We start from the raw sequence: 12,314 nt of genomic DNA on the forward strand, positions 1-12,314 counted from the left end.
GTTCCTGCCTCTGTCATGCTAGCTGCATCTGCAGCTAGATTGTGCTGTGACTTGTTCTGTTGCTCATTGAATCCCTCATAGAGCGGTGCAGCGTAAGTCGGGGGGGGAAAAGCTGCTGATAGTTGCCTGCTGGGTTAACAAGTTTAATTTGGCTCCTGTCATTGCTAGTGTAAGGGCAAGGGAAGAGAAGGGCTCCCGCAGCTAGGAACAAGAGAGAAAAGGAGTGAGATTGTTCCAGTTCCTGCTGTCTTTGATACTTGTAGGCTGTTGGGCCGTCTCAGCAGTTTGTACAACTTGGGCTTTTACCCAGGCTTTGTAAGACTCCATGAAGCTCCTCTGCTCTGACTTCACTACTTCTAAGAAACTGTAGTGAAGCAGTTCAGTTCAATTGGTCATATCAACGGGGTTAGTCTTTTTCTGAAGGACACTTGCCCAGTCTCTGCCAGAATTCTTAGGAGTGGGACGGTGCAGATAAACAAGAGGCAGATGCACAGGCTGACCAGTATGAAATGGCCAAGCCCTGGGAAAGAGTGGAGACCTGTATTAATAAATCCTGATGTGGTATGGCTGAGAGGGCTGCCGAGGAGTTTTTGGAACTGACAGCTGCAAAAAAGAAAATAATACCTAGGTTTGAAAATACAAAACTCTGCAGTCAAATTTTGTGATTTGATCAAAAGATGGTGACTTGAAATAATACAAATAGTAACGGTGAGCAACTGATTCAACTATTTTCATTCTTACATAAATGGCAACAAGGATCGCAGAATAGAGGGAAGAGATTCACTCTGTATGTAATGAGGAGTTCGAGGCTACAGCAGATGTAAGTAATCATTAACTATGTCACAAACTAAGTCTTGAGCCAAAATTCTGCTAGTCTTCCTCACTCCTTTTCATATCAAAGCCTTCTGATAATCATCCATGCACCGTATTCTTTGGTTTTCTGTACACATACAGTTGGAGAGAGCCTGACTGAACATAGGATGCAGGATTTTGGACATAAAGGACATGCAGCTGAGTGACAAACCATGAGACTGTGACCTATAAGGCTTCTGATCCCATATAAAATTAGCTTAAGTGGCCACATGCTAGTAATCCACATGCTGGAAAATGACTCTTATAATAGTTGCAGTCAGTTGTCTGTCTGGCACAATCCCAAAGCTAAAACTGGTTAAGCAGTACAAGTAGAATAGCATTTTGTCTTGAAATCCTAAAGGTCAATACGAGGCCAAAGGGCTTAGGAGTGACAGTCAAGCACTTAAAAATAAATATAATCTCATAAACTGGATTTCTTCCTTTGGGAGCTACAAGAGATTCCACTGTGATTGGACAAAATGCTGTTTGAGGTAGAGAAAAATGCCCTGAGGAATGTTTCCCACTAAGGAAGAAAGCTCCCACTCCTACAGGCAGAGAAATATTGGTGGAAGTGGAAATAGGAAGTGGTACTTAGGTCTGCTTGAGAACTTCCCAGGGCGTGCTTGTGCTGTCTGGTAAGATTGCTGTGGGACCAACGGCTGGGATATTTGGCCCACAAAAAATGTTTTACCTTCAACTGAGTTGAATTCCAGCCCCGTATATAACCCAAATAGGTCCTTAACTATCATTTTAGCTTTTACTACCTCATCTCTTCTTTTCCCTAGGCAAAATTAGCTTGGGGAGATTTAAACTGCCATTTTAGCTTTATTCTACTGCTTCGTCTCTTTTTCCCAAGGCAAAATGAGCCTGGGGAGTTCTTTCCTCTTTTCTGTGTGCTATTGTCACATAAATGTTTTCATTTTTCATTTCCTACAGTATTGTATGCCTTTTTTTTTTTCTTTTTAAGGTCTGCACAGGCTCTGTTAGCCTTAAGATGAACAAATCTTCTAAAGTTGTTCACTTCAGCTTTGAAAATACGGGGGTTTTGAACCGAGCATTTTTTGTTGAACTAGTTGTGATTACCTAGAACATGAAACTTTTTGGACCTAGAAACACATCATTAAAAATCACATTTCTAGACCATCACCTCCTGCCCTCTGGAAGGGACTGGTTTGTGTAAGGGCACTACACTTGTGGTACAAGTACTTTAATTCTTAATGTTTATTTCTAATAGGGAAAATCATAGATCACAGAATAGGGTTGGAAAGGACCTTAAGATCATCTAGTTCCAACCCCCCTGCCATGGGCAGGGACACCTCGCACTAGACCATGCCACCCAAGACTCTCTCCAGCCTGGCCCTGAATGTACCTTTTTGATCTGGGAGGCAGAGGTGTCTGGGATGCCTGAATCATTGCAGCCCATTTGCAGTGTGGGTGAAGACAGCCCTCCTAGCTGCCAGTCGCAAGCCTGCCTGGCCCTAGTATCATGGCCTTGCTGTTCAAGAACACAGGGAGCAGGGAGGTAAAACACAAATGGAGGTAGTGCTGAGGGTAAACGAGCTTTTATCCTTTGCCCTGCTGTTTACCATAACTGCACTTCTGTATTCTCCTGTAAGGGTTTTATGTTCCTAACATGAAAGAATTACTGAATCCAAAGGCTCATTGAGCAGGGCCTTTTCATGCTTTTGTGATGTCATTGCCAGAGCGGGCCATGGTCTGACCTGTTTCAGTGCCGTACAGCTGGGGACATAACTCAGACATCAATGTTCCAAGTGAGTTTGTCAGGCCTCTGCTATTTAAAGCATTTGTGTTAGACCTAACTATGGCTATACCCCAAGGTAGACAGCTGCCTCTGGTTTTCCATGTGCTATTTTCTTCCCACAGGAATGCAGAAGTCCCCCCTGTTGCTCAGCAGTGATTAAACACCAAAAGCAAAAGATGCAAAGCCCAGTTGTAATGTTGCTAAATAAATTCTGAGTGTTGTAGGTAACTCACTGGTTAGAGGGAGTGGTTGTGCATTATTATATGTTTGAATTAAATAAGCTGTGAAGGATACCTGGTGGCTTCCCAGGTGTGAGTGGCTATGCTCTTGATAGACAAGGAAGCTGGTAATTCAGGGACACTGTCCTCACCTTCAGAAGGCTTCCTGTCCCAAGCCTAGTGATGTTTAAACTACATGCTGCTAAGGACCTAATCTAACTAGCTCATCTCTGGGATCATACTGAATCTTACAGGGAAGCTGGCTTGCCTTTTTCCCCACCCCCTTGCTTCTTTTCAGATTAGTATAGTCTTTTCTTCTAAACACAGGAAGCTTTTTCTGCATGCCTGCTTTTGTGGCCAGCAACTGCCCTGCCAGTCTGGAGAAAGCTGGTACGGACTTTGTGATCTGTGCTGAGGAGATTTCAAACCTTGGTCTGGTCAGAAAGCGAAGAGCTGAGTGGCCTTATCCTGGGAGGCAAAACAGTAGAGATCACTGGCCCGATGAACCCAAGTGGCAAACTGCACCTGCAGGTTGCCTTGCTGCTGGTTGCCACGTATCACGAAGTGTCACTCTTTCAGGGACTATGCTAAAAACCATGTAACTACCATTTTGTACATAGATGAGGTTGTTAGTGGTCTGAGGCACAGATTCTAGCATCATCAGACTGCCCTTTGCATTGTAACACTTCTAATACTTTGATGGTGGTTGGCTGTCAATGTACCTTTTTTGTCAGAGCTGTGATGCTGGAACAGGTTGTGTTGTAGTTGAGATGGAAACGTGTGTGTGGAGGACTTGCTGAAGTTAAATGTGTTTTTATGTGCTCTGAGATGATATATAGCATAGAGCTTCCTAATAGCACAGCTTGTCAGCATCATACAGCGCTGTGCAACAATACTGAGATCATCTCTGGATTCACTAAACTTGTCTCTAGTGACTCTGTAACACATCTTAATCTCAGCACCATGGCGAATTAAACACACTGATTAACCGTTCCTAATGGTTAGGAATTCTTGACTAAGCTTCTTGACTAAGCTTGGCTGGTGGCAGGTCAGGAATTTTCACCTTGTGTCTGTGGCTCAGCATAAAATCAGCTTCTGTTTGTTTTCTCAGCATTCTGGTAATTACCACTGTTCATTACAGAGGGATGAGGAGGTTGGCCAAAGGTATGTGAGGAGGCTGCGGCAAAGACTACTATCTGATCTTCTGAGTCCCAAAATAATCCCTTTGTCATTGAACAGTCCTACTGGCCAAGCTGGGGTGGAGGTGTGCACACACCTCCTTTTTCCCTTCCTGGCAATTGCTTTAAAGAGTCAGAGACAAGTGTCTGGCATCCAGACCTGTGTTTTGGGAAAGAAAAAGGAAAAGAGAGTTCTCTCGTTCTTATATACTGTCCCAGGGTTTTGTTGTGTGTAATTACAATTGGGCCTATAGTTTAGCTGAAAGTATCTGCCGTGCAGATGCTGCCAAAGAAATGTATTTTGGCTTTCTAAACACCTGCTTCTTTGCTCTGATGCATCTTTATTTTTTGCTTGGGATGCATGAATGATGTAGGGAAAAGTAACTCATGACAAGCTGCTAAGCAACACAGTGAGAAAAAGCAGGAGTTAGTAATCAAGAGAAGCGCTAGTTTTCAGAAAAATGAAGGCAGAAGTGAAAGATCAAACTTGTCTCAGTGAGTTTCTTGTTTGAGGCAGTGGGAAGGTGTTACAGGCAAGCATGTGGAGCGTAGAAGATGTTAACTTACTGCTTCACAGAAACAGCTTATGCGTGAGGTTTTGCACATTGGCCTGCAGGTATCTGTAATGAATGTTCTGCCATGGTGATGCAGTATCTTTATATCTGCCTATTTTGATTGCAGAAAATAATGCTGTGAAGTACAAGCTGAAAATCTGTAACCAGTGGAATGGCTTTAATCTATGTGAAAGGACAGGGGCAGGAGGAAAGGTAAGAATGAGCAAAACATTATAATTATGGGTGATAAATGCTATTTGACTCTGTACCAGTGCCTGTTACGAGTTCCTGATTCGCTCTTGGTGCTGCTTATTTTAATCCATGTGGTGGGAATCAGATGATGAAAATCAACCATGACCGGACAAGATGTGACTGTCATTCTCTAAGAGGATAAATTGCTATGGTAATCCTGCCCGTTGTTGGTTGGGAGCCGGCTGATTTTGGCCAGCTGTTGGGTAGCTGGAGATGGTGGGTCCCCTTTGGGACAAGGTGCCTTTTGGGTAATTAGAGAAATGTACAAACTGTGTCTCAAAAGATATTAAATGATACTGCTGCTTGAGATTTAGAAGTGGCTCTTAGTGTAAAAATGAGTGATTGAGAGGCAAATGCAAAATCCAGCTGGAGCCTGAGTTTTTGCTACATGCCAAGGGGAAGAAATGCAAGGTTTGACAGCAAGAGAAAGAGAAGGCTGGGCACCTGCTATGGGAAGGGATACTGTTTATAGAATCACAAAATATTTAGGGTTGGAAGTGACCTTTAAAGGTCAACCAGTCCAGCCCCCTGCAGTGAGCAGGGTCATCTTCACCTAGATCAGGTTGCTCAGAGCCCCGTCCAACCAAATAAGCACATTTATTTTGATCTTTATGCTTATCAGATAAGGCTGGGTCACCCAAGTGTGAGGGTGCTACTGCTAGTGCAAGGGAGGTGGCTGTGGCAGGTGAAGAGAGAGGACAACAGGTCTCTCCCTTTCAGGATAGTCTGCTTTAAAGCAATGATGAAACGGGCATTCTGGGCAGTGGGTTTCACATTATTTAAGCCAATCTGATCACTTGTGCTTGCTGGTGGAAAACCACCTTTACCTACCTGCTTGCAGTAGGGGTCAGATGAGAGCTGCTACTGATACTTTGAGAATCCATAGCCAGGTGTGGAGGATAAGAAGCACAACTCCTCTTTCCGGCATTGCCTACCCATTACTTCAGCTGAGCTGTGATATTAAAACTGCACCCTGAAGGACTGGTGGAGCTAACAGAGCTACAGCTGGCTATAATGCCAAAACACGTGTTCTGTGGGACCCATGCCAGTTCAGTTCTCCTTTTCCCCAGCTGCAGCTAGTGTAAAAGCTGGTTTCAGATGGCTTGCCTAGCTCTAGATTGACATCAAATAGCTCAGCTCTGCAGACCCTATTACCCTTCACATTATGTCCTATTGGACCCGATTGCTATTCCATCAGACACTAAGGTAACCTATTGAAATATATCCTAATTGTTTCCTTCCTCACTGCTAAAGCCCCATGTGAGGGTAGCTGATGTTATTTCTGACCTTAATACCACTCCAAGAAGAGAAGTAACTCCTGGGGAAGTGCGGAATATATTCAGTCTGTTTCCTGTTTGTGACTCTGCCCCCTGACCATTACAGGGCATTGACACAGACATGGGACTGGTGGTGGGCATCAGTGGGTAATCCAGCTGAGCATGCCCCATAGCTGTGAAAGCTGTAGAGGGGCATTGTGTAGTTCCTGTTCCCTTCAAGAGTGGAGTCCTGGTTCTGTGTGAATTATGACCATGATTGCCACTGCTCTGAGCACCAGCAAATGCAGCTGCAGATAAATTAGGTGCAGAAGCAGCAGCTGCAAAATCGCTGTCCTGCCTGCTGGGGAAAGGCAAAGTTATTAGAGAATTATGGTGAACTGCTAAGCATATTTTGCACTCAGAAGGCATTTTTGAAGGCATTATAAGGAACACAATGCCATATAAAAGGTTTTCTAGCTTCTGCTGGAGCTACCCTTGTTGTTCTTCAAACCTAATATTGCTGCGCAGAATGAACCACCCCCACTCAGCTTCTCCAGATAGGATCAAAAGGGTCAGCTGGAAAAATCCATAAAGAGGTGGAACAACTCAAAGAAGAATGCAAAGGCTTTGAGCAGTGGTTGCTCGGAAATCAAGGTCAAATCATGCCTTAATCTCTAAGAGTACAGTCAGGAGTTCAGACATCTTAAATCAGACCTAACAATCGTGACTGGGCAGAACACAAGAGTTCATCTCTCTTTCTAAACTCCCATCTTGTGCAAGGAAAAATGGCTGTATGCTGCCAACAGAGAATGAGAAAATGTTTTCCTCTCTCAAAGCTTTGTGCTCACCTGAGGCTGGGACTTCACGCTAGCCATCCTATTAAAAAACGTCACTAGGGAACCCCAGTGTATCAGTAGCCACAACCTGTGCTGTGTTCGGAGTCCCACTGGCATGTCAACAATATCAACTTTTAAATGGCTTTTCAAACTTGTACTTCTGTGTAGCTTGTCCTCAGTTACTTTGTGTCCCTCCAGCTCAGTACCTGTGACCGCTATAGTGCTATCTGCACATTTTGAAGTGCATTATTTCAGTTATACATTAAGTGTAGCAAACCTGAAGTTTCTGTAATTTACTTTGCAGCTAGCTTCCTTTGCCCAAGCTAACTGGAAGCTATTGGAAACTTGCTCTAAAACTTGCAACAGAAATAAAGTTGCCTTCTGTTTTTCACTCTTGCTGGGACCCAATGCTGCCTGGTGCAGTAAAAATTCAACTTAAAATTACCTGTAAATGTGACAAACTGAACTCTGATTCACTAAAATTTTGAATTAAAAGCATTGTGTTACCATGGCTCTGATACTGTGCAGTCTTCAGAAACAGCCCACAGAACCTGGCAAAAGCCTGTTTTGCTGAGCAGCTGACTTTTACCCGGTCAATACAAAGTGGACTTAAGTAGACCTTTAAGACCAGGTCTTTTTAAGACCTGTCAGAACTTTAAGACTTATTCATTTCTCATTCTAGATGTCATGAGCAAGACTGGAACCCACAGGCTCTGAAATCAAAAGACAGGACTCTTCTATGTCAGCTCTTTTTGAGGAGCAGATGCCCAACCGCAGCCTCTACATCAGGTAGGACACAGTTTTCTCCTGTATGTTGTGTTTGTGTCTGCAGGGTTTCAACAGAGCTCTGGGATTAGGCTGAGTCTTTCTCCCTCAGGTCTAAAACCAGACTGTGGCTACCAGCGCATGGCCTGTTGTAAGGGAGTGTGTGTGTTTCCCCTCTCTGAGGCCCTAGATGAATCCTGCTCTCTTTCATTTGCAACACTGCTCTCATAGCATAGAAAAAGGCAACCCAACTGCAGGCAAGCAGGTGGTGGCTGCCCGAGGCACGTGACCAGAGCAGTGATTTACTCCGTTAACTTGACAGATCCAGGCTCTTTCACCATCTCCGGCTGCCCTGGGATTGTGAAACCTCTTAGCACACGACAAAATTCCTCACAATAATAATTCCTCTTTCCCAAAGGTATAATAAGGTGAAAAGCTGGTCTGTGGTTCAACAGAGCTTCTGTGAGGCTACAGGGCAGAGTACGTGGCGGATTAATTTCTCTTTCACAAGACTGCCTGTGCCACAATAAGAAACTGTGTTATTCCCAGGGGCTGGGCTTGCTGAAGTTCAAGACATGCCTGCTTTATCGAACTGCTTTGTGTGATTCCTGCACGTTTCACAAGACAGTTGAGTTACTGGTGAGTAAAATTTACAATCAGAAACATTGTTCCCTTTAGAAAACCCAGGAGGAGTTGCAAGGCATTGTATGCATTTAAAAAATCATTTTTTAGGTGTTCTGACACACAAGTGTAACTGACGCTAATGTCAATGGCCCTTTTTAATAAACTCCCTGCAGATGAAAAATGTGAACCTCTAACAAAACGAGAAGCTTAACCTGCAGAAATGAAGTGTCTGCAGCCGGCAGTTTGGCTCTTTAATAAGCTCCCTCGGCTAGCAGCCTGTATCCATGCTGTCTTAGTATGTGAAAAATGTGCTTGGTGCCACAGTGATGTCATGAGCCCCAGGCTGATAGCTGCTTATGGCTTCCAGCTGGGCTGCTGAGTGCTGGGAGGCACCGCGAGCCAAGCTGATCCCTGTTTCGGGTGGAAGCAGCATCCAAAACCTACCTCATTTCCAGCGTCTCCTGACCCAGATTCCTGATTAGACAGGAAAACATTGACCTTTTCTCCTATAGCTCAAAAGCAGCAGCTTTCTGTTCATTTTTCTGAGCACGCACACACCCACCCCCGTCCCTTGCTGACTGCTGCAGTTGGCTCAGCTCAGGCAACCTTTCTGTGGTGACTCAGAGCCGGTGTCCACTGCTGCAACTGCAATCTGTATTGTTGGAAAAGGTCTAATGTGAGGCTGGCTAAGAGAGAGGGGCCAAATTTAGGAAGAATTCCTGTTCTGACAAGAGGACAAACCCCAGGGAGATGTTGAATCACTGCAGATCAAGTGATATTAGTAGTAAAGTTCTTCATCTTTTGAGTTAGTATCTAAATGTCATGCTGCTTGGATGTGCGCTGATTGAGTTACTCAGCTCTCTTGCTGGCCAGAATTCTTTCTTTGCTAACCCTTCTTTCTCTATAACATTTTTTTCTTCCTGTTCATCTTGGCCTATCTAAAATTAGATGACCAGCTTTCCCAGGCAGACACCTGTCCATGCTCATAAAGTTTCTGGTGTAGCATTTGAAGGCCACAAATAGATTAGTTAGCTTTTTCCCTTACTGTACAGTCTCAAAAGGGAAACTGCTGAGACAAGATCTCACAGGAATGTAAATGGCTCCCTTTGTCTATGCTACAAATGAAAAACAAAGATAAATGTTACCCACGGCTGACTCTGTTGAACACTACTCAAGTTCAGCCAGATTGCTTTGGTTCAGGCATTCCAAACCAACGCTGCTTTCATGCCTGAATTAGGAAATCGGGAACTTAACTGATGAATGTGATGCAGGTATTTTCAATGAATCACGTATGTATTTGGGGTTCATCGACAGTACAAGGCTCAAGGATTACTGGAGTTCTTCTCCCTGGTCAGCAGGCTGGGCTGGAAGGCAGAAGAGCACTGACAGTGAAATCCAGTTTTGCAGGCTGGATGATGTGGAAAGGGCAGTGTGCTCTGTGACCTGCCCATAAGCAGTGCATGCTTATGCAGTGCAGAGCTTAGCATACCCGTGTGCACGCTAAAGCTGTCACGGATTCTGACTCTTCTCCTGTGGTGGATGCTCCTCATTCACCTTTATCACTTCAGACAGAAAGATCCCCAATGTTTGTGGGTTTTCTTCCTCTGAGATAGGCAATGCATATGCTGCGGTGGCGCATCCAGGCTGCAGCCTCACAAAAATTGCTTGAGTTTAATGTAGATGAAAATCTGATGTTCCAACTTTGAGTCAACGCGTCATGTGTCAGGCTTTCAGCAGCATTAACTTGCCAATACCTATAATAAAATCCTTATCCATCTGGCTATCCTTAGCCATAAAACCAACAAAAAAATCTCAGCTACTATCCAACCCTGAACCTGTTTTCTTATTGAACCAATCTGGATGTGTCATATGCCATCCAAAAGCTCATCTCAATAACAGAGTTATAATCAGTGCTTTTATTTGGAACATTTTGCCATTTTGAGCACTAATTTTCTCTGAGAACTTGCCTTGAGTAAGAGAGCACCAATTATGATAGTTTTAAGTTTCATGGATAATTGGTGTTTAAGATTTATATAGGCAAACAAGTCTGTATGTAGCTGATACGAGGAAGATTTTATATCCACGCAGCGGTTATTCTGTAAGGGGACCAGAATTTCTAGGTTGTCAACTTTTTGATGGTTATTTGCATTCCTCCTGTGCTTTGGCCAACAGTCAAATCTGATTCTCTTTTAATGCTGCTACTGTTAGGATTTTTTTATTACATTGGAAAAAAAAAGAAGTTAAAGTAAATTCAGTGTTGCAGATGGCAACATTGAAAGGTAGGACGTGAGGGGAATGAGCAAGCATGGTTTTCTCCATTGGGTTTTGTAGCTCTTTGCTAGACAGCAGAGGTATGTTGAGGCCTAAGAGTTATCTGTTCATTGTCACATTCTGAAACAAAGTGTGAGAGGAGTAACTAAAGACCTCTTCAGCTCCCATCTCTGCCTTTGTCTCCTTGCGGCTTGCTGACTTCTCCCCCATCCTCTGCTCCTCCTGTTGGTTTTGGGATCCTCTGCTCTCATCTTTTCCCATCTTCATGGCCACCTTCTCTCACTCCAGGTTATTTTCATACCTTCTTATCTTTTCTGTCTTTTCCCCGTTCAAAGGGCATGTAGCACACGCAGTGCTGGGGGTATTCACTGAACATAGGTGACAAATTCTTATAGATCGAGTCTGAGCGTGATGAACTGCTTGCCCCGAGCTGTAAGGCTTGGTCAGGTGGAAACTGCAGAACTCGCCATGTTGGCAAACTTGAGGAATTTCAAGTGTCTTTTCTGGAGCTACTAGGTAAGAACTAACAAAACCCATTCCTCTTATTTGTTATTTTTGTAACAAGAGGAAAGCAATGCACTTTTTCGTTCCCATTATAGCTGAATCTTTAAAAAAAAAAAAAAAGAGACAGCCCATTCACTGTCAGCCATTTTAATTGATTGGTTCCTATGGAAAATACATAAACCACCAAAAAGCAGGTCCTTAAAAAGGAGTAATAATTACAGGTGCTTCTGCCTGTAACACTTGACATACAGAAACCTGACTTACTTTAAAATATCACTTCAGACAAAAAAAGAATGGATAAGATAGGCAGTACTATATTTCTCCCCATCTATCTGGGCTGATGAGTATTCATCTTTTTACTTGCACAGCATTTTAAAAAGACAAAAATTTAGCCAATACAATCAGCAAAATTTTCCTCTTCCATTAACTAAGTGTCCAAGAGACAAATGGACAAAGAGCAAGGCTTTGCTATTCGAGAGGAGGTTGCAGATTAAATAACGCAATAAATTTAGCCCTGAATTAAAAGTGAATTTTCCTCTAGCATAAAAATCACCTTTCAAAGATGTTGGAAACTTTGCAGGATACAGACTAAAATGATAGGAAATAGCACTTCAGAGCTATGGATGAGATAATGCTGAAGTGGTGTGTGTCTATGGCAGTATCCTTTACAGCATCGCTGGAATCAGACTGCTATGACTGCAGTCATTTAGGTGGAGAGGAGAAACTCCCTGAAATGGCAGTTTGTCTTTAAATGTTTAAAGTTTAGTATCAAGTAGCTGTCTTCTAAATAAATGCTGCGGAACACTGTGCACAATTATGTAAACTGCTAAACCCCATAGTTCCTGTTTTTTCCAAGATTACTGTTTTTCACAGCAAGACTCTTAACAGTGCATTTGCCATATGTTATCCACTTTATGGAACTGTATGTCTTGTTTCACATGTGCCTCATTATAAATATTCAGTAGTATGTATTTTTAGTTTATGACCAAATATTTCATCACCTGAGAAGGTAGGTAAATACTATTTTTCTCATTTCTGTAGCAAAGGCGGCCGGGGAACAGACAAGTCAATGCTTTGTGATATGATATATTGGCATTTTGCTTGTGACTAGCAGTCTCCTCAAAACTGAAAGCATGACCTTTTGTGAAATGGCATTCTTCTATTGAACAAATGTGGTTTTAATGTATTTTGTTATAGCTGCTTGCTGTTGTGATTATGTGAAATTGAACTGCCTTTTGCAAC

The 12,314-nt window shown here is 43.2% G+C and overlaps 1 long non-coding RNA gene across 1 annotated transcript in view; it reads left to right on the forward strand.

The window, feature by feature from the left end:
* The first annotated feature begins 7,626 nt into the window (after nt 1-7,626).
* The window catches only part of LOC136021476 (uncharacterized), a 38,390-nt gene continuing 33,702 nt past the window's right edge, over nt 7,627-12,314 (forward strand). The window contains exons 1-2 of the long non-coding RNA XR_010615786.1: nt 7,627-7,697; nt 8,223-8,312. This is a non-coding gene — a long non-coding RNA (uncharacterized LOC136021476). The remainder of the gene's footprint in view (nt 7,698-8,222; nt 8,313-12,314) is intronic.

The sequence above is a fragment of the Lathamus discolor genome, chromosome 1 (genome assembly GCF_037157495.1).
Source record: "Lathamus discolor isolate bLatDis1 chromosome 1, bLatDis1.hap1, whole genome shotgun sequence".
Taxonomy (NCBI): domain Eukaryota; kingdom Metazoa; phylum Chordata; class Aves; order Psittaciformes; family Psittacidae; genus Lathamus; species Lathamus discolor.